Source organism: Puma concolor, chromosome B3 (assembly GCF_028749965.1).
Source record: "Puma concolor isolate L17-30 chromosome B3, mPumCon1.1.hap2, whole genome shotgun sequence".
Taxonomy (NCBI): domain Eukaryota; kingdom Metazoa; phylum Chordata; class Mammalia; order Carnivora; family Felidae; genus Puma; species Puma concolor.
Genome location: NC_141672.1, coordinates 64,439,650 through 64,460,565, shown reverse-complemented (window position 1 = coordinate 64,460,565; position 20,916 = coordinate 64,439,650). Strand labels below are relative to the sequence as shown.

At 37.8% G+C, this 20,916-nt stretch overlaps 1 protein-coding gene across 6 annotated transcripts in view; it reads right to left on the bottom strand.

Moving 5' to 3' along the window:
• Positions 1 to 5,632: 5,632 nt before the first annotated feature.
• Positions 5,633 to 20,916, bottom strand: part of LOC112855725 (uncharacterized) — a 69,154-nt gene continuing 53,870 nt past the window's right edge. For 4 of the 6 annotated variants that reach the window (XR_015252430.1, XR_015252432.1, XR_015252433.1 and 1 more), the window contains 2 exons: positions 18,928 to 19,001; positions 15,735 to 18,361 (listed from right to left, as the gene is read on the bottom strand). The gene's annotated coding sequence lies outside the window, so the exon portion shown is untranslated. Of the gene's footprint in view, positions 5,672 to 8,571; positions 8,874 to 15,734; positions 18,362 to 18,927; positions 19,002 to 20,916 lie in introns of those variants that run through there. The other 2 variants (XR_015252428.1, XR_015252429.1) reach the window with 2 other exon arrangements.

Genomic DNA, 20,916 nt, shown 5'->3' with positions numbered 1-20,916 from the left:
TTCAGCGGTTTCATAAGACATAGGTTCAAATTCCTATTACCCTGGTTGGCCTCCTTTGATACTTTTGGTTTAGCAATGCTTTTTTACAATTTTTATTTATTTATTTTGAGAAAGACAGCGTGTAAGTAGGGGTGGGACAGAGAGAGAGGGAGAGAGAGAATCCCAAACTCCACACTGTCAGCACAGAGCCCAACACGAAGCTTGACTGCACAAACTGCGAGATCATGACCTGAGCTCAAATCAAGAGTCAGATGCGTAACCGACTGAGCCACCCAGGCGCACCCCTCAATGCTGTTTTGAAAATATGATGTTGTCTGACCAAACAAGAATAGACGGGGCCAATGTCTCTCTGGTTCTACACACTGAATTTTCATTAATAAAGCCCAAGGTTGTAGTTTACTAAGATTCTTGTCCTTCTAGATACTGCTTCAGATACTGCTGAAGGACCTGTTTACCTGAACTATACTTGTAGAGTCAATTTTTAACAGAAATGCTGGCATTTACAATGGTTTATCAAATAACTTTTTTTTTTTTTTTAAATTTTTTTTTTCAACATTTATTTATTTTTGGGACAGAGAGAGACAGAGCATGAACGGGGGAGGGGCAGAGAGAGAGGGAGACACAGAATCGGAAACAGGCTCCAGGCTCTGAGCCATCAGCCCAGAGCCAGACGCGGGGCTCGAACTCACGGACCGCGAGATCGTGACCTGGCTGAAGTCAGACGCTCAACCGACTGCGCCACCCAGGCGCCCCTCAAATAACTTTTTAGTGTCAATGAACAAATTAGTAACTCTTAACTACATATGATCTATTCAAACCAAATACATGTGAGTTTCTATCACACCATTAATTAAATGTGAAGTGCAGTAGAGACCATGACCGATCCCTACAGCATAAATGAAGGACTTGTCCAAGAAAACATTTATCTGCTTTTTGGAGCCAAAGTCTTCAGGCAAGATCTAACTGCATTATAATCTGATCCATAGTTTTTCATCATGTCTACAAAGAGTTCAATGTTCTATACTCTTCATATAGCATTCTCCTTTACCACTAATCTACCAATATTATCTGAAAAAGAAATAAAGTTAGTGTGGTTTACCCTGCTTTCAGTAAACGCATGCTGGCTCCAAATGATCCCTGTCCTATCCTGTAAGTGCACTCAAATCATTTATGGAAACCCATTCTCAACTTTTTCCTGGTACTAATGTTAAATTTGTCAGAATACAGTATGCAGAATCTACCTTTCTTCCCTTGCTGAAAATCATGTTGCTCTGTCTTTATGGTCTTTTGACCACTCTCTTCTTCCTTACAATTCTTCAACTATCAATCACTTCAATGAGGTACAGCAGGGGACAGCCTCATCTGGAGATGGTCTTGTTCTGGGCTGGTTTGTGTGGCAGGTTCAACTCCTCAGATACTGATAGTAAGGGACACAAAGAGTGGGTTCAGCACATGAGAGGAATGGAGCAGGTGGGATATGTGGAAGCTGTATCAGGTAATACAAAATACAATTTCATTGCTTTCAATTTAAATGCTTATTTACTTAAGAGCTTCCTGATGAGTCTACAAAGTTGAAAGTGACTAGAGGAGCAATAGGAAGCTTTTTGTTCTGAAGCACAGACTTTGATCGAATACACATTGGCAACAGACATCAATATACAAGGTAAAATATGTCCAACCAACACAACCAACAGTGAATAGGTTTTTATCACAGTTTATCACTTTACCAAACTAAAACGATTTATTTTTATATGTGAATAGATTTTACTTATGCTATTGATTAAGAAGATATGTCAACAGAAGCAAAATCTATAAATTTGATTATCTTTAATAAATAACACAGTAAAAGACTTTTAGCGTGATAATTACAATTAGGTACACACCTGGTTTTGTATTGGTGCCCTCGAGCCTTTGTGGAGGGTATAGTCTGTTTCCATAATATAGGAAAATATAAATATTGAACACAGATTAATTTAAAAGTGCCTTTTAATGTCAATAATGAGAATGATTTTTGGAAATGGTTCTCCTCTTTGGAAAACTTGCCCATGGTAGACTTCCAGTTGATATTAAATGATTAAAACTTGATAGGATAATAATTGTAATAATCCCTTCCAAATTATTGGTTTCATTTTGTCTATATTAGCAAACTTTCTCTCTAGCACCTTCAATCCTAATAACAAGTGTTAATGAAATGCATACAGAGGAAGACACTTGATGTGTTGAGATGCCATAGACATTTCTAATAATTATCCTCTATGAAAAATATAAAAATATATAAAAAATCCTTTCTTTAGGCATCTGGATGTCTCTGCATTTGGTCAGATTTTTCAAGTTTTTTTTCTTAGTTTATAACATCTCATATTTCAACAAGAAAAAATTTAAATAACTCTAGCACTTACAGCATTATGTTTTAAATTAAAATACAGGGGAAAAAAAAGAAAAAGAAAAAAATATATAAGGGCTCCTGGGTGGCTCAGTTGGTTGAGCATTTGACTTTTGATTTTGGCTCAGGTCATGATCCCAGGGTTGTGGGACTGAGGCCCATGTCAGGATCTGTGCTGAGCTTGGAGTCTGCTTGAGATTCTCTCTCCCTCTGCCCCTCTCTTCTGCTCATGCTCTTGCACTCTCTCTCTCAAAAATAAAAAACAAAAACAAATTAAAAATAAATTAAAATGCAAAGCTATCATATTCAAAACAGTATGGTATTGGCACAAAAATAGAAATATAGATCAATGGAACAGAATAGAGCAAGAAATCCATGCTTATACAATCAATTAATCTATGACAAAGGAGGCAAGAATATAAAATGGGGGAAAAGATTGTCTCTTCAATAAATGGTGCTGGGGAAATTGAACAACTACATGCAAAAGAATAAAACTAGACCACTTTCTTATACCATACAGAAAAATAAACTCAAAACGGATTAAAGACCTAAATGTAAGACCTGAAACCATAAAACCCCTAAAAGAAAACATAGGTGGTAATCTCTTGGACATCAGCCCTGGCAATATTTTTTCTGGATGTTTCCTCAAGCAAAGGAAACAAAAACAAAAAAAATAAAAATAAACAGGTGGGACCACATCAAGGTAAGAGATTTTTGCAGAATGAAGGAAACCATCAACAAAATGATACAATCTACAGAAAGGGAGAAGATATTTGCAAAGTATATATCATCTAAGGGGTTAATATCCAAAATATATAAAGAACTCATATAACCCAACACCAAAAAAACCCCAAATAATCTGATTAAAAATGGGCAGAGGAGACCTGAATGGACATTTCTCTGAAGAAGACATACAGATGGCAAACAGACACATGAAAATTTGCTCAATATCACTCATTACAGGGAAATCCAAATCAAAACCACAATGAGATATCACCTCACACCAGTCAGAATGGCTAGTATCAAAAAGACAAGAAATAACAAGTGTTGGTGAAGATGTAGAGAAAAGGGAGCTCTCATGCACTATTGGTGGGTATGTTAATTGGTGCAGTCACTATGGAAAATAGTATGGAGTTTCCTCACAAAATGTAAAATAGAAATACCATAATACCCAGTAATTCCACTTCTAGGTATTTACCTAAAGAAAATAGTACCATTATTTAGAAAAGATATATGCACTCCTAGGTTTATTGCATAAATTATGTTATTTATTTATTTATTTACTTACTTACTTTTGTTTTTTTTTTTTTTTAAATGTTTTATTTATTCTTGACAGAGAGAGAGAGCATAAGCAAGGGAGGGGCAGAGAGAGAGAGGGAGACACAGAATCTGAAGCAGGCTCCAGGCTCTGAGCTGTCAGCACAGAGCCTGACGCGGGGCTCAAACTCACGGACCGTGAGATCATGACCTGAGCCGAAGTCGGACGCTCAACCGACTGAGCCACCCAGGCACCCCAAATTGTTATTTATAATAGCCTCAATATGGAAGTAACCTAAGTATCCATCATAGATGAATGGATAAAGAAGATGTGATAAATATATACAATGGAATATTGCTCATTCATAGAAAAACAATGATATCTTGCCATTCACAACAACATGGATAGATCTTGGAGGTGAAATAAGTCAGACAGAAAAAGACAAATATCATATGATTTCACTTGTATGTGGAATCTAAAAAACAAAAACAGCAACAAGCTCATAAGTACGGAGAACAAACTGGTGGTTACCAGAGCGGAGGGGTAGTGAGGGGATGGAGAAATAGGTGAAGGGGATCAGAGGTACAAAATTCCAGTTATAAAATAAATAAGTCATGGGGATGAAAAGTATGGCATAGGGAATATAGTCAACTATATTGTTGTAACACTGTATGGTGACAGGGATGGTGAATAATTGTGGTGAGCACTGAGTAATGTATAGACTTGTTGAATCATTATGTTGTACACCTGAAACTAATATAATATTGCATGTCAACTATATTTCAATTAAAAAATGCAAAGACTATTTATTCCCTTATAAGGTAGGTAGATGTGTTCATTAGAACATAAACTCCCTAACTCTGGAAAATAGTATGGAGGTTCTTCCAAAAGTTAAAAATAGAACTACCCTAGGGCCCAGCAATTGCACTACTAGGTATTTACCTAAAGGATACAAAAATACTGATTCAAAGTAATACATGCACCCAGATGTTTATAGCAGCACTATCAACAATAGCTAAATTATAGAAAGAGCCATCGAATGATGAGTGGACAAAGAAGATGTGGTACATATATGCAATGGCATATTATGAAGCCATCAAAAAGAATGAAATCTTGCCATTTGCAATGATGTGGATGGAGCCAGAGACTATTATGCTAAGCAAAATAAGTCAGTCAGAGAAAGACAAATACCATATGATTTCACTCATATGTGGAATTTAAAAGCAAAACAGATGAACATGGGGGGAAAAAAGAGAGGGACAGACCATAAAACAGACTCTTTTTTTTAATTTTTTTTTAAATTTTTTTAAAAAAAAATTTTTTTTCAACGTTTATTTATTTCTGGGACAGAGAGAGACAGAGCATGAACGGGGGAGGGGCAGAGAGAGAGGGAGACACAGAATCGGAAACAGGCTCCAGGCTCTGAGCCATCAGCCCAGAGCCCGACGCGGGGCTTGAACTCACGGACCGCGAGATCGTGACCTGGCTGAAGTCGGACGCTTAACCGACTGTGCCACCCAGGTGCCCCAACAGACTCTTAACTATAGAGAACAACTAAGGGTTGTTGGAGGGGATGTGGGTGGGGGGAAGGGCTAAATGAGTGATGGGGATTAAGGAGGGCACATGTTATGATGAGCACTGGGTGTTATAGGTAAGCGATGAATCACTAAATTCTACTCCTGAAACTAATGTTACACTGTATGTTAACTAACTGGAATTTAAATAAAAACTTGAAACAAACAAAAAAAACCCACACGAACTCCCTAAGCACAGAAACCTTGTGCTATTTGTCTTTGTATCCCTCCCCCTGCACCCTGCTCCCCGTACTTGGGACAGGGGGAGTTCTGTAAATGTATATATATGAAAATATTTCCTTTTAGATCACCTATAGGAAAGGAACAGAGCAAAATAATATATATACAGATTTTTACTCACTTTATTTAGTACATCCACTTTTCTACAGATGTGTGGTGTTTATTGTCTCTGGAGAGCAACAGTAGTTTGAAGCTCAAGGGACAGTTTTCCATGACCTAAGCAATGGAATGAAGAGAATAACTAAATTCCAGTTTCATGCATTTGAACTGCTCTTAAACTTTAGTCAGAGTTCTTTATATCCTTTCACAAAATGGGCCAAGTCAGTTAAGGAAAGTTACTGAGAAGCTTTGAGGATATGTGAATCAATGAATGCGAAGAACTGTTCATTTTATTTTTTTCAACGTTTATTTATTTTTGGGACAGAGAGAGACAGAGCATGAACGGGGGAGGGGCAGAGAAAGAGGGAGACACAGAATCGGAAACAGGCTCCAGGCTCCGAGCCATCAGCCCAGAGCCCGACGCGGGGCTCGAGCTCACGGACCGCGAGATCGTGACCTGGCTGAAGTCGGACGCTTAACCGACTGCGCCATCCAGGCGCCCCAGAACTGTTCATTTTAACAACTATGTTTGTACACATTTAAGAATAGTGCTATGTAAGTTTTATACGTATATAAAATGAGTAAATGTCCTTTGGCCTATAGCCCTCTAAACACTATTATTCTACTTACAGTTTGGGGTTTGGACCTTAGTGCATCCAGGATTTTGGTCCCGTTAGTCCTTTTGCATGAATGCATGTATGTGTACACGTTTGTGTGTGTGTGGATTGTGTTTGCTTTTATATCAGGATTTCCTATTTGTCTCCAGCAGTCACAAGTAACATTGCTTCATAAAACCACTTCAGGTGGCAGTTTAGAATAATTATTTAGATTTATGATCTTGTAAAGCAGGATATTTTTTTGATAGAACATATGTAAGAACTTTTCTCATTGAAGTCCTAACAATAGAGAAAAGTAATTATCCCAACCTTCCACAAAAGATTTGAAAGTCAATGTAGCCCTAAGAAGTTCACTTTTTTCCAACCATTCTTAGTTTAAAAAATTCATGGAATAGGGGTGCCTGGTGGACGTTCAGTTGGTTAAGCGTCCGACTTCGGCTCAGGTCATGATCTCATGGTTGGTGGGTTTGAGCTCTGCTTTGGGCTCTGTGCTGATAGCTCAAAGCCTGGAGCCTGCTTCAGATTCTGTGTCTTTCTCTCTGCCCCTCCCCTGCTCACTCACTGTCTCTCTCTGTCTCTCAAAAATGAATAAATATTAAAAAAAATTGAAAAATTCATGGAATATTTTGAGGAAGTAGATATGTTCATTATCTTGATTGTGGTATTGCTACAGATATAGGTACATATATCAAAGCTCATCAAATTGTACACTTTGAAAATGTACAGATTATTGTATGTCATATAACCTCAAAAAATGTTAAAATTAAGCTCCTTAAAGAATGAGTGAGCCATAATTATATAAAGCAATTATAGATGAATGCCACAAACATAATATTGAGCAAAAGAAGTCAGATACAAAAGAGTACATAATATGTGATTCACTCTTAACGGAGAGTAATGACTGAAAAGGGATATAAGGAGGTCTTCTGAAATGGTGGTGATTTTGTTTCTTGCACTGAATTGCATGGGTGAATTTACTTCATGAAAATTAAATGAACTGTGCATTTGTGCACGGGGTCTTTGTGCTGACCAAATTGTTCTGTATCTTGATGATGGTGTTGGTTACACAAATCTATAAAGATGTGATAAATCTGCATAGATTTTTATACACACATACAAATGAGTGCCTGTAAAGGTGGTGAAATCTGAATAAATTCTATGGATTATACCAATGTCAATTTCCTGCTTTTGATATCATACTACAGTTATGTAAAATGCTACTACTGAGGGAAACTAGGTGGAACCTCTCTGTTCTAATTTTTCAACTTCCTGTGAATATATAATTATTTCAAAATGAAAAAATACTATTGTGTTAAGTGGAATTTTAGTGCAAGAATGTCTGTTGGATTTTCTATTTATTTCCCATCTCTAAAAATTTCTCTACTTTCCCTCAGGATTCTGGTGAAAGCTGTTATGTTCCATCTAACTGGCCTCAAACCTACATGGCAGTCAATTAGTCCAGGGGTGGGCATCTGTCCTAATACAGACAAATCAGAGCCTTTTCTGGATATGGAATTTGGACTAAATGAGCCATTTCTCTTTTTATGCCTGGACTATAACTTTTAAACTCAAGAGCTTCCAGGCTGTCCTCTTTTTCATGATGTGGTCAAGGGAAGCAGAAGAACCTAGTCTACAGAGAGGAGGTGGAATGAAGCACATGTACAAAGAGAGGGGGAGACTGGAGAAGGAGAGTGCTTTGGACATTTGTCTTCCTGGCTCCTTATGTGCAGTTGACTATCTGTCCTTGAGTTCTGTGAGATGCTTCTATATCTTTAAAATAGATTTGCCTTCTTATCTAAATAAGGTCCATTTGGATTTCCGTTACTTTCAACCCTAAAGAATCCTAACCAATACACTTAGGAAGATGCAAACTGAGGCTTACACTTAGAGTACTTTTTTTTTTTTAATTTAAGAAGTATGACTTTACAGTATCTGAGATAAAGATTTCCACTTCTCCATCGTACAATTGCACAGGATGTACTGACAATCATTTAACCACACACCTCATTTTCAGGTGAGAAAGCTGAAGCCAGAGAGGTTATGAGACTCAGCCAAATCATACAGCCGGTTTCTAGAGGATCCAGAGCCACCAGCACCTCACCTCTCTCACTTCAGTATTACATAGTATGTCCTGGAGGGAAGCACCAGAATGTTCTACTCAGGGTTTCATCTGCTTGTTTTTAGTGTATTGGTGGCATAACTAATGAATCAGAATAAAATTAACAAGGGCCTACTTGAAAGATCAAATGAATAAGGGGTAGGGAATACTGATATAAATAAGAGTTATAATTACAGGTACTTACTACTAAAAAAAAAACCTTTAACTTTTATCATTATTAGTCATAGAGATATTCCATTTGTCACTTAGACATAGTCTTCTGAGAGTCAAAGGAAACATAATTTCAGGACAGATTACTCAAACATTTTAATTCAAATGGTGAGTGTCTGGAAGTGAGGAAAAAATTTAAGACTCTATTAAACAGGATGTCAATACTCATTTTGACGTAAACTTCCTGAGAGGTGGAGGTTTGCTCTGAAACTTCCTGCTTGGTCATAAAGAGGAACGAGGCAATTGGAACACATTAGTCTTTCTCTCCCAATCTGGTCCAATGTGGTTGATTAAAATTGCTGATTTTGGTTTATTCTTAAAAAACACAAGTAGCCAAAGCACAGCATTGTGTTGACTGTATTTCAGGAGGCACCTGCAAGGTGAGAAAGAAGTATTACCCAGTTTTAAATAAAGAGAAGTCTGATAAACACGTGACTTGCTGGAAAGCAAAGCACAGAATAGAAAAAGTGTCATTTGCAGCTTTCAGTTTTATGTTCCCTTAATGGAAGTAGTGGCTCTTACCCTGGCTAGCACATTGGAGACTTAAAGTTACAGCTGTCTACTTTTTGATGAAAGTTGTCTGCCACTGGTGGCTGCACCCCAACTCTCTGTGGTGGGGTTGTGGATGATAACACAGTCCTGTGTTATGTACACATGTAACTTCCCCTACTCTTGTCCTCCCCTAAACCTGTATTGTGTCTTTTTTTTTTTTTTTTTTTTTGGTAATTTCTTCTGCAGAGGGGCATTTTATTTTATTTTAAAGATTTTATTTTTAAGTAATCACTACACCCAATGTGGGGCTCGAACTCATAACCCTGAGATCAAGAGTCACATGTTCCACTGACTGAGCCAGCCAGGTGCCCAGTAAAGAGGCATTTTATTTATTTATTTTTATTATTTTTAAAAAATGTTTATTTTTGAGACAGAGAGAGAGAGAGCGCGAGCATGAGCGGGGAGAGGAGCAGAGAGAGAGGGAGATACAGAATCCACAGCAGGCTCCAGGGTCTGAGCTGTTAGCACAAAGCCCAATGAAGGGCTGGAACCCATGAACCACAAGATCATGACCTGAGCTGAAGTCGGATGCTTAACCGAGTGAGCCACCCAGGCGCCCCATAAAGGGCCATTTTAATAACTAATTTCCTGAGAATAGAGATCCCAGCTCTGTCACCACCTCAGGTGCGTATGCTGTTGTCCCCAATGTGTTCTGTTTTGTTTTTGCTGCTAATCCCTAAATCCAATAATTGGCCAGTCAATGATGCTGCATGCTGTTTCTCTGTGATCTCACTCCTAGCACCACAGGTGACCAAGGACCATTCTTAGTCTTTGGGTCTCTTTCGGACCCACACACTGGTTTGGCTTCCGGTCTCTCTCAATAGGCACAGGCTCTAACTCTCTAGGACCACCCCCAAGAATGATAGCTAGAGATCCTTGGTCTTCATTCCCTGGAGCTGCACTCTCCCTGAGAGAAGGCACTGGCTCATTCACATGTTTGATACCTAAACTTTGAGCTAGGGGGAAAGAAAAAACTTTTCTCACTATAGAGTTGCCCAAAAGGAAATAAGTAACTAAAAATAATAACTGCATAAAAAAAAAAAAAAAAAAAAAGGAAGGAAGAAGCAAAAAAAGAAAGAGTTCCCAGACCCTTAAGATTTTTTCTGGGGGAGGGGCCCCAACACTTTTCTGTTTAGTTGGCTTCCCAATGTTCCCACTCCTTTCTGGAACATTTTCTATTTCACCTTGGCATACAGCATTCCATTTTTGTAATATTGCTTTGCAAAGAAATTATTAAGTGTTTGGCATTAATATTTGGCATAATATTAATTTATCCCTCCTACTCCTGAAGCCCCCATTACACACAGTTCTACCTTGCAGCTCTGTCACAGAGGCTAGGCTAACAGAAAGATAAATGTATTTAGTTTAATTTAGCAAATACTTGTTAAATGGAGAGGTACCTTGAGAAAAATTGGAAGCTCGTAATCCTATAATGGTGAATCTCTGATAAATATCAGACATTGACAATTGATACTACGAAGATATAGACAATATATAGACATTCAGAAAGTGAGGATGGGAAGAGTGATGCCAAATGAGAACAATGGAACTTCAGGAAAGTAGAACTTTGTTAAAAATTGCTGTACTTTTCTTTGACAACAAAAGGAATACCAACTTTTCATTCTTTAAACAAATTTTTTTTATTACGTTTCTTTATTTTTGAGAGGCTGAGAGAGACAGAGCACGAGTGGGGGAGGGGCAGAGAGAGAGGGAGACACAGAATCCTAAGTAGGCTCCGGGCTCTGAGCTGTCAGCCCAGAGCCCAACATGGGGCTCAAACCCATGAACCGTGAGATCATGACCTGAGCCCAAGTCAGACACTCAACTGACTGAACCACCCAGGCGCCCCTACCAGCTTTTCATTCTTAAAAGTTTGAAATATGCAGGGGCACCTAGTGGCTCAGTCAGTTAGGCATCTGACTTTGGCTCAGGTCATGATCTCGTGGTCCGTGGGTTCAAGCCCTGCATCTGGCTCTGTGCTGACAGCTCAGAGCCTGGAGCCTGTTTCAGATTCTGTGTCTCTCTCTCTCTCTGCCCCTTGCCTGCTCATGCTTTGTCTCTCTCTCTCTCAAAAATAAAATAAACATTAAAAAAAAAAAGTTTGAAATACACAGAAAAGCAGAAAGAAAGAAAGAAAAAAGCCACCTTTGAGATAATCACTGTTTACATCTGGGCATATAACTTTAAACATTTTTATTTATATGTACATTTATACACATATACACAAACACATGTGTAATTGGGATCATATTCTATATAATACTCTGTGACCTCTTTTTTTTTAAATTTCAAATCCACTGTATAATCCTTGTTCAAAATATAGATTATAAGCATTCAAGAAGCATTCTTGTTCTAATATAATGACCTAGGAGTAAGGATTTCAATAATTTTCAGGCCTGAAGTAATTATTAAGAAATGTTGATGTACAATTGTATGCCTTTTTAGGAAAGAGTTAGCTAGCTATCTTCTACTGATATCTGTGAAGGTTTCTTCATTTCAACCACATCAACTAATATTCTCTACTTCTATCTATTACTATTATAAAGATGCATCAGTATTTTAATAGATTGGCACCACTTTTTCTTTAAAGACCAATTGGTATAACATTTTATTTATAAAATTCAAAATATTTCTTAGTCATACAAAATGCAGAAGAATGAGGCCCTAAACACCAATTTCAAGGTAATGATATCAATGTTACAAGTCAACCGTGAACAGCATCTCCATTTAGGTTTTACTCATATATTGTATATTATGCTGTCATTAATCTTCCATGGAAAATTAGATGCATGAATCCCACCTAATGAAGAAAGGCATTTCATATTGTTCAAGCAGAAACAAGCAACCACGTGATTTCACATATCCACAAGGAATACACGAATTTCGTGATTTAAGAGCAGAGATACATTAATATTTGCTAGTCACAAATCTCAAATAGGGTCAATGTAAAAAAGGAACATATTGAAATTACTGATAACTGTCCAAAAATGTATCCCCTGAATCTTCTGAAGCATAATAGCATGCACATTATCTAAGAGCTTAACTTTGGATTGTTCCTTACATAAGTATTCTGATTTAGAGTGATGTCTGAAACGAGTGACTGGCTTACTGCTGTCTACTGTGAAATCTGTGACATTTACTGACATTTGATTTTCAATTAAACACTTTTCTATATATTGTAACCTCATTTTTTAACCTAACAATACATTGTGAATATTTATTCACATTCTGACATATTCTTCTACTTCTGATTATCATTTCAGAATATGGTTGCTCTGTCCTTAACCTCTATTAGACATTTAGTTTGTTTCCAATGTTTAACCATTATAAACAATACTGTGATGAACCATCATATGTAAGTAATTCTATAAATATCTGGTTATTTTCTTAAGTTACCAGAGATGGAAGTGCTTAGTCAAGGTCTTTAAACATTTTAAGGCTTTTATGACACTACTATCAGCAACATATGAGGATCTCATATTCTGATGGGTAGAACTTTTCTAGGGGTGACAATATTTCCTGTTTGAAGCTTGATTTGTTTTGAAGATACAGAAAATTACATAATAGAGATTTTTCTCCCTGGTATGCCATAGCAGAAAAGAGATATAGTGCTCCATCTATTCTACCCTGTCAATTTGGTGTCTGAGGGGGGAAAGGTAAGATTGTGTTTAAGATGGTGTCACACCCTTGGCACATGAAGCACAATATGTAGATCAAAGAGGAGAAAGCCCTGGGCACTTCTTATCTCCAGTGTGCTCTTGCTAAATGCCTTCCTTGCAGTATTAAGCAGTCTACTGTAGGTGGACAGAATAGGTCTTTTCTTACCTGAATTTTCTCCCCTTCAAAGATGATAACTAATTTTGTTACTTTCATTAAATATTCATGACCTGAGGGGCACCTGGGCGGCTCAGTAGGTTAAGCATCCGGCTTCAGCTCAGGTCATGATCTCACGGTTCATGAGTTTGAGTCCTGCGTCGGGTTCTGTGCAGACAGCTCAGAGCCTGGAGCCTGCTTCGGATTCTGTGTCTCCCTCTCTCTGCCCTCCCCTGCTTGCACTGTCTCTGTCTCTCAAAAAATGAATAAATATTAAAAATTAAAAAAAAAATTCATGACCTGAAAGATCAGGTCTACTCAAAGATATTTAATGGCAAACTATATAATTTTTATTAAAAGAAAGAAAAAGAAAACCAAGTGGCATTAACTTTGATTTGAGTATATACATGATGAGAGTTAATCCCTCCCTGTTTTAATGAGTATGGCATTAAGTGCCTATATCTTGATTTTTCATGCAGTGCAACCTATCATTGAGAGATTTCAAAGCTGTTATTTAAGATGTTGATTATATAATGTATAGATGTCATAAGTGTGTGGTTTAATCTGTTAAGACACACTTAGAGAAGGGAGCATGAGTGTATTATTGTCACTTTTACAAATCTGTATCAGTATATACATATATACATATATATATATGTATTCATGACCTACATATATATGTGTGTGTGTGTGTATATATATATATATATATATATATATATATATACACACACACACACATATTTATGTGTATATATATATACACACACACACATATATATATATATATATATATATATATAGTAATATACAGGTATACTGTATAGTAAATACTGTATAGTAAATTTACTATACTACTATATAGTAAATATACAGGTATACTGTATACTAAATAGTAATATACAGGTATACTGTATAGTAAATAGTATACCTATGTAGTATATACTATACTATACTATGCTATATAGTGTGTATATATATAGTGGTGGTGGCTCAGTCAGTTAAGTGTCAGACTCTTGATTTCAGCTCAGGTCATCATCCCAGGGTCGAGGAATCAAACCCCTCATTGGGCTCTGCACTAAGTGTGGAGCCTGCTTAAGATTCTCTCTCTCTCCCTCTGCCCCTCTCCTCCACTTGTATGTTCTTTTTCTCTCTAAAATAAAAATAAATAAATGACAGTAAGTAAAATATTAAAAAAAGAAAAATATTATGTAGTGCAAAACTTCAGTTGGTAATTTATTTTACTTGCCTAGCACCCTCCACCTCCACTCCTCTCCCAGTTAAGATACACACCCTACGGGGCGCCTGTGTGGCTCAGTCGGTTGAGCGTCCGACTTCAGCTCAGGTCATGATCTCACAGTTCTTGGGTTTGAGCCTGCAAAGGCTTGTTGCTGTCAGCACAGAGCCTGCTTTGGATCCTCTGTCCCCGCCCCCCCCCCTCCCCTGCTCACGCTCCCTCTCTCAAAAATAAATAAACTTAAAAAAAAAGATATACACCCCAAAAAGACTGTGACCTTGCTTATCTTGTTCACTGCTGCATACCTATCTTAAATAGTTCCAGATATGTAGTAAAAGGTCTATAAATATTTTCTGAATGAATGAAAACTAAAGCCGTAATTCAAAAAGAGTAAAAAAATAAAAACCAAAACAGCATTGCATTTATAAAATACTATAAACAAAAGCCCCAAAGGCATCCAGTTGTAAAACAATCCAGATGTGCCAACAGAGTTGCAAATTTAATCTAATTCCAAACTTTAAAGTGGTAGCATGCATTACTGCTTCAATGAATGATGATATTAATAGTAATACTCAGAATGAGTAATAAATGCATAGTGGGGTTCATAATATCAGTGTCAGAAGTAGCCCTTCTGACTGAATTCTGAGATTCAGACTGATCTGATCTGAATTCTGAGATTCAGGTATTCTGACTGAATATTTGAGAAAAGGAAGAGATCAATCCATGTAGACAAATGTTTAAACCTGTGGCAGATGAAAAAAGGAGGTAACTGCAGAAGCAATTTACCTTTTTTCTTATTGTGTGGCTTCTCTTTATTTTTTGCTTTTTCACCTTTATCTTTTAAAACAAAAGGACTAAAAAGCGCCTGGGTGGCTCATTCTGTTGAGTATCTGACTTGATTTCCACTCAGGTCACGATCCCAGGGTTGTAGGATTCAAACCCCGCACTGGGCGCCATGCTGGGCATGGAGCCTGCTTAAGAGTCTCTCTCTGTCTCTCTCTGTCCCAAAAATAAATAAACGTTGAAAAAAAAAATAAAAAAAAAAAAGGGGCGCCTGGGTGGCGCAGTCGGTTAAGCGTCCGACTTCAGCCAGGTCACGATCTCGCGGTCCGTGAGTTCCAGCCCCGCGTCAGGCTCTGGGCTGATGGCTCACAGCCTGGAGCCTGTTTCCGATTCTGTGTCTCCCTCTCTCTCTGCCCCTCCCCCGTTCATGCTCTGTCTCTCTCTGTCCCAAAAATAAATAAACGTTGAAAAAAAAAAATTAAAAAAAAGAGTCTCGGGGCGCCTGGGTGGCGCAGTCGGTTAAGCGTCCGACTTCAGCCAGGTCACGATCTCGCGGTCCGGGAGTTCGAGCCCCGCGTCAGGCTCTGGGCTGATGGCTCAGAGCCTGGAGCCTGTTTCCGATTCTGTGTCTCCCTCTCTCTCTGCCCCTCCCCCGTTCATGCTCTGTCTCTCTCTGTCCCAAAAATAAATAAACGTTGAAAAAAAATTTTAAAAAAAAAAAAAAAAAAAAAAAAAAAAAAAAAAAAAAAAAAAAAAAAAAAAAGAGTCTCTCTCTCTCTCCCTGCCCCTCCCCCACCCCTGTCAAAAATAAACAAAACAAAACAAAACAAAAGGATTAATTTTGGAGGACCTGAGTGGTTGGATCTTTGGTAAACAGGTAACTTAAAAAATTTTAGGAGAACTAAAGTATGTTAAACTTAATAGAAGCTTAGAAGGCACATCTTTTTTCAGATGACTACCATATGCACCCTTTACAGCTTGACTTTTAAATAAAGTCTTAAATATCAGAAGAAGGCAGAAGGCTTGTTTGATTTTTTTAACTTGGTTTTTATTATAAAATGTATCATATACACCAAAGAGCATATAAAATCTAGAAGTAGATTTTAAAGAACTATAGAAACATCAATATATCCACTAGTTTGAGAATAACTCTTTTAAAAGTTTATTTACTTATTTTGAGAGAGAGAGAGCATCTCTGTGCAGGGGGGTAGGGGCAGACTGAGAGAGGGAGAGAGAGAAACCCAAGCAGGCTCCTTGTTGTCAGCAAGGAGTCCACTTGGGGCTTAGTCTCACAAACTGTGAGATCATGACCTTAGCTGAAATCACGAGCTGGATGCTTAACTGACCGAGCCACCCAGGTGCCCCGAGAATAATTTCTTAAATGAACTATTTATGAGAATTGTCAGATCATTTGTTCTCCTTCTGAATTTTCACAAAATGGTGGCTGTTTATTTAAATAGTTAGGTCTATTCAAATACACAGTTCTGATAATTTCCACTACAGAATACTTATTTCCGGAATCAACCATAGTTACTACAGAGCTAGGAGTATATTATTTTTCAGAATAGTGGAAAATTGTACTTATGGCTCATAAAAATAGAACCTCATAGTTTCTTAATGGAAAAATATGACTGGAAACTACAATTCTTTCAGATTAATTTCTAAACTCAGAAGTGAGATCATGATACGATCACTTGGCATGTATCTAAGCTTTTTCTGGACAATAACTACCTTGACTGGGTAAAGAATAAATCTTCTCAGATGCATATTCACTTCTTCTTAAGTGAAATTTGAGTTAGGGATAAGTTACTATTTATCATATGGAATCTATATTAGTTTTCTATTGCTGTACAAGTTACCACTTCATGAATAAAAGCAATAGACATTTACTCTCTTATAGCGTCTATGGGTAAGGAAGGTAGACATGGCTTAGTTGGGTCTTCTGACTCTGGGTCTCTCACAAGGCTGCAGTCAAGGTGTTAGCTGTGGCTGCAGTGTTTTTAGTGTTCTTAATGCTTGACTAGAGGTGGATCCACTTCTATCTTACTCGGAGGACATTGGTAGGATTTAGTTCCTCTCAGTATGTTGCACTAAGGGCCTCAGTTCCTCTCTGACTGTTGACTGGAAGCTACCCTCTGTTCTTTGCCACCTAGACCTAACCACTGAGCGGTTCACAACATGGCAGTCTCCTCCATCACAATGAGCAAGTGAGAGAGCAAGAGAGAGAGAGAGGAAGATGGAAGTCATGGTCTTTTGTAAACTAATCTCAGACACACCTTTCCATCACTTTTGCCATATTCTATTCATGAGAAGCAAGTCACTGGGTCCAGCCAACACACAATGGGAGGGAATAACAGAAAGGTGTGAAAGTCAGCAGGTGGGGATCATTGGGACCCTCAAAAAGGAGAAGATGCTGTATTTTTAGGTGATTAGTGAAGGATAATTACCACCTCTCTTGCCTATTGGCACTCTTACATAGTAACATTTCTACTATGCCTTCCTTTTTTTTTTTATCAGAAGTATCTTTCTGGGCTCATTCATCCATTCGACAGGAATGCTGACAATACAGCTTTTAGGTGATTAAGCCTGGTGGCCAGCTTGCTGTATTACAAGCCCTTTTCAGTTGTACCACCCTTTATGTGTGTTTGAAACTTTCCATGCCTTTGGTCAGCCCGATTATTTCTTTGTTTGGAAAAAGTGAGATAACTCATCTGAGGTGATTTTCCCCCTCACAGGGGAAAATATATTTATTATTTCACTTTGAAAGCTTTCTTTCATTTTTTTAAATGTTTATTTTTGAGACAGAGAGAGAGAGTGTGTGTGAGAACAGGGCAGGGGCAGAAAAAGAGGGAGACACAGAATCTGAAGCAGGCTCCAGGCTCCAAGCTGTCAGCATAGACCCTGACGCAGGGCTCAAACTCACAAACCATGAGATCATGACCTGAGTCAAAGTCAGACACTCAACCAACTGAGCCACCCAGGAACCCCTGAAATTTTTCTTTTCTTTTTTATTTATTACAAATTTTTTAATGTTTATTTATTTTTGAGAGAGAGAGAAAGCCCGCGCACATGAGCGGGGGAGGGGCAGAGAAAGAGAGGGAGACCCAGAATCTGAAACCGGCTCCAGTTTCCAAGTTGTCATCATCACACAGCCTGATGCTAGGCTCGAATTCACGAACCACGAGATCATGACCAGAGCCAAAGTTGGACCCTTAACTGACTGAGCCACCCAGACACCCCTGAAAAATTTCTTTTTAAAGTAATTTTTTCTATCATTCTATAACTTGTGCTGGAAAAACGACCATACTCATCTTTGGCTTCATTAGAGTAAAATCTGGTACTTGAAAATTAAGTTTTATGCTCAATATCTTTCATAATTTAAAGAAAAATTTTCCAATTTTACTTACAGGTAAAATTGCACTGAAGGGTGGGTTTTCAAAAAGCTGCCAGTGCTAGAGTCTGTTTAATACTTGAAGCTGTAAAGTTGAGATATGGTAATGATTAAAAGGGTTTTTGACATGTTTTCTAAAAGGCTTTGGGTATTTAGTTATTAGCTAGTACTACATTTTGTCAAAGTATCGTGATTGTTTCTTGCGTTTCTTAATTGTTCATTTCAGGCTTTTTTGCCTTTCCCACTTTATTAGCTTCCTCCATCTTGAGAAATGATTCAAAAAACTTAAATTAGGAAATAAAAAAAATATATGGTATGATATCTGCTATCACCAGAGACCAGAATTAGTCTCTCACCTAAAATAATTTAGAAACTGGACAAAATGTATGAAGTCATAGTTTTCAGGGATCAAAGAGCAGGCAGTGCAGGACAGAGATTTTTCAGAGAAGGAAATAAACAAGGTGATTCCTATAATTGCTCTGGCTGCAGATCTTTTCAGGCTGCAGCATAGGGAGGAGGAACCCAAGCAAAGCTCGGTCACCTCTCTGAGCAGAGGAAACAGAGTTGGAAGATCTGGGAGGTGAAAACATCAGAATTTCAGGTTGAAAACCAGAGGAGAGAGCTGCACAAAAGAAGAGCTTGGGAGAGTACCTCTTGAGTCTTCAGCTGAGTACTGATCGGTACAGGCATGTGAGAAAACTACCAGGGCCAGAGGAAAAAAATCACTGGAAAAGAAGAAGCACAACAAAACTTGGGAGTCACACAGTGTCAGGAATAATTTGTGTTCCAACCAGATAGAGTGGAAAGACCTCATATGTAGGGCATCGAGTAGAGTCTTCAGAAGGTTATCACCTTAGCAGTTGGGCCAATAAGCCGTAAATGAAGGGCTCTTCTGGACCTGCCCAACAAAGCTTAAACATGAGACTTGAAAGGCTCAAACTGTTTCCAAGTAACATAAATGTATCCCAGAACAAAGCCCAAAAATGTTTATACAAGAAAACCACAGCACAATGGCATGCAATAAAAAATTAGAAGGCATTCCAGCAAGCAGGCAAATACAGCCTATAATGAAAAAAAAAATTAATAGAAACAGCCCCAGAAATGACACAGGTGACAGAATTAGTTAAATTAATTAGGAACATTAAAACAGCTATTATAATACAACTCCATATCTTCAAAAAGTTAGAGGAAAGTGTGAGCATGATAAGAGGTATGTAAGATCTTAAAAGGACCCAAATCAAACTTCTGGAGATGAAAAAAGAAGCAATGCTTAAAATGAACGATACTCTGAATGAGATTAACAGCAGATTGGACACTGCTGAATAAAATGTTAGTAAGTTTAGGGTGCTCAGCTGGCTCAGTCAGTACAGTATGCCACTCTTGATCTCAGGGTCGTGAGTTTGAGCCCCACATTGGGTGTTGGAGATTACTTAAAAAAAAAAAAAGATTAGTAAACTTGGAGACACAACAATAGAAATTATTCAAAATGAAACACAGAAAGATAGAAGACTAGGGTAAAAAAGAACAAAGCATCACTGAACTGCAGGACACTGTGCAGCCTAACGTATGTGTCCTTAGAGTCTCAAAGGGGAGGAGAAAGATTGATGAATGGAATGCATATATGAAGAAATCATAACCCAAAATTTTCTATTTATGATTAGAAGTATAAACTCACAGATCCAAGAAACTAAAAAAATCCCAAGCAAGAGAAAAATGAAACTAAACACAGCAATTCCAATCAAAACGCAATTGTTGAGGACCAGTAACAAAAAGGAAATAATACAAGCAGGGGCACCTGGGTGGCTCAGTCAGTTGAGTGTCCAACTTCGGCTCAGGTCATGATCTCATGGTTGGTCAGTTCGAGCCCAGCATGGGATTGTTGCTTTTTGCCCAGAGCCTGCTTTAGATCCTCTGTCCCCCTCTCTCTCTGTCCCTCACCTACTCATACTCTCTCCCTCAAAAATAAATAAAAACATTAAAAAAAGGAAAATATTAAAAGGAGCCAGAGAAACAAGATACAAATACAGAGAAACAAGAGTAAGGATGACAGGAGCGGTGCCAGAGTGCACATAGAATATCCTTAAACTACTGAAAGATAAAACCATTAACGTAGAATCCTAGACCCAGCAAAAATCTTTTAAAAATGAAGTCAAAATAAAGACCTTTTTAGACACAGAAAAGCTGAGAGAATTCATCACCAGTACACCAGCTGAAAAACGGAAAAAGGAAGCTCTTGAGGCACAAGGTAAATGATAACCGACTGTAAATATGGATCTATACAAAGAAATGAGGAGCACTAGAAATGGCAAATGTGGGGATAAATATAAAAGACTTTTCCCTTACTTTAAAGTTATCTTTAAAATAATGATCCATTTAAAGCAAAAAATAATAGCCATGTATTGTGGGGTCTATAATACACGTGGAAGTAAATACATATGACAACAATAGCATAAGGACTGGGTGGGGACAAAAGGAAGTATATGGTGGTAAGGTCTTTATACTATATGTGAATTAGTATAATATCACGTAAGGTAGACTGTGATGAGTTAAAGATGTATACTATGAACTCTAATGCAGCCATTTTTTTTTTAAAGTTTATTTATTTATTTTGAGAGGGAGAGCGTGAGTTGGGTAGGGGCA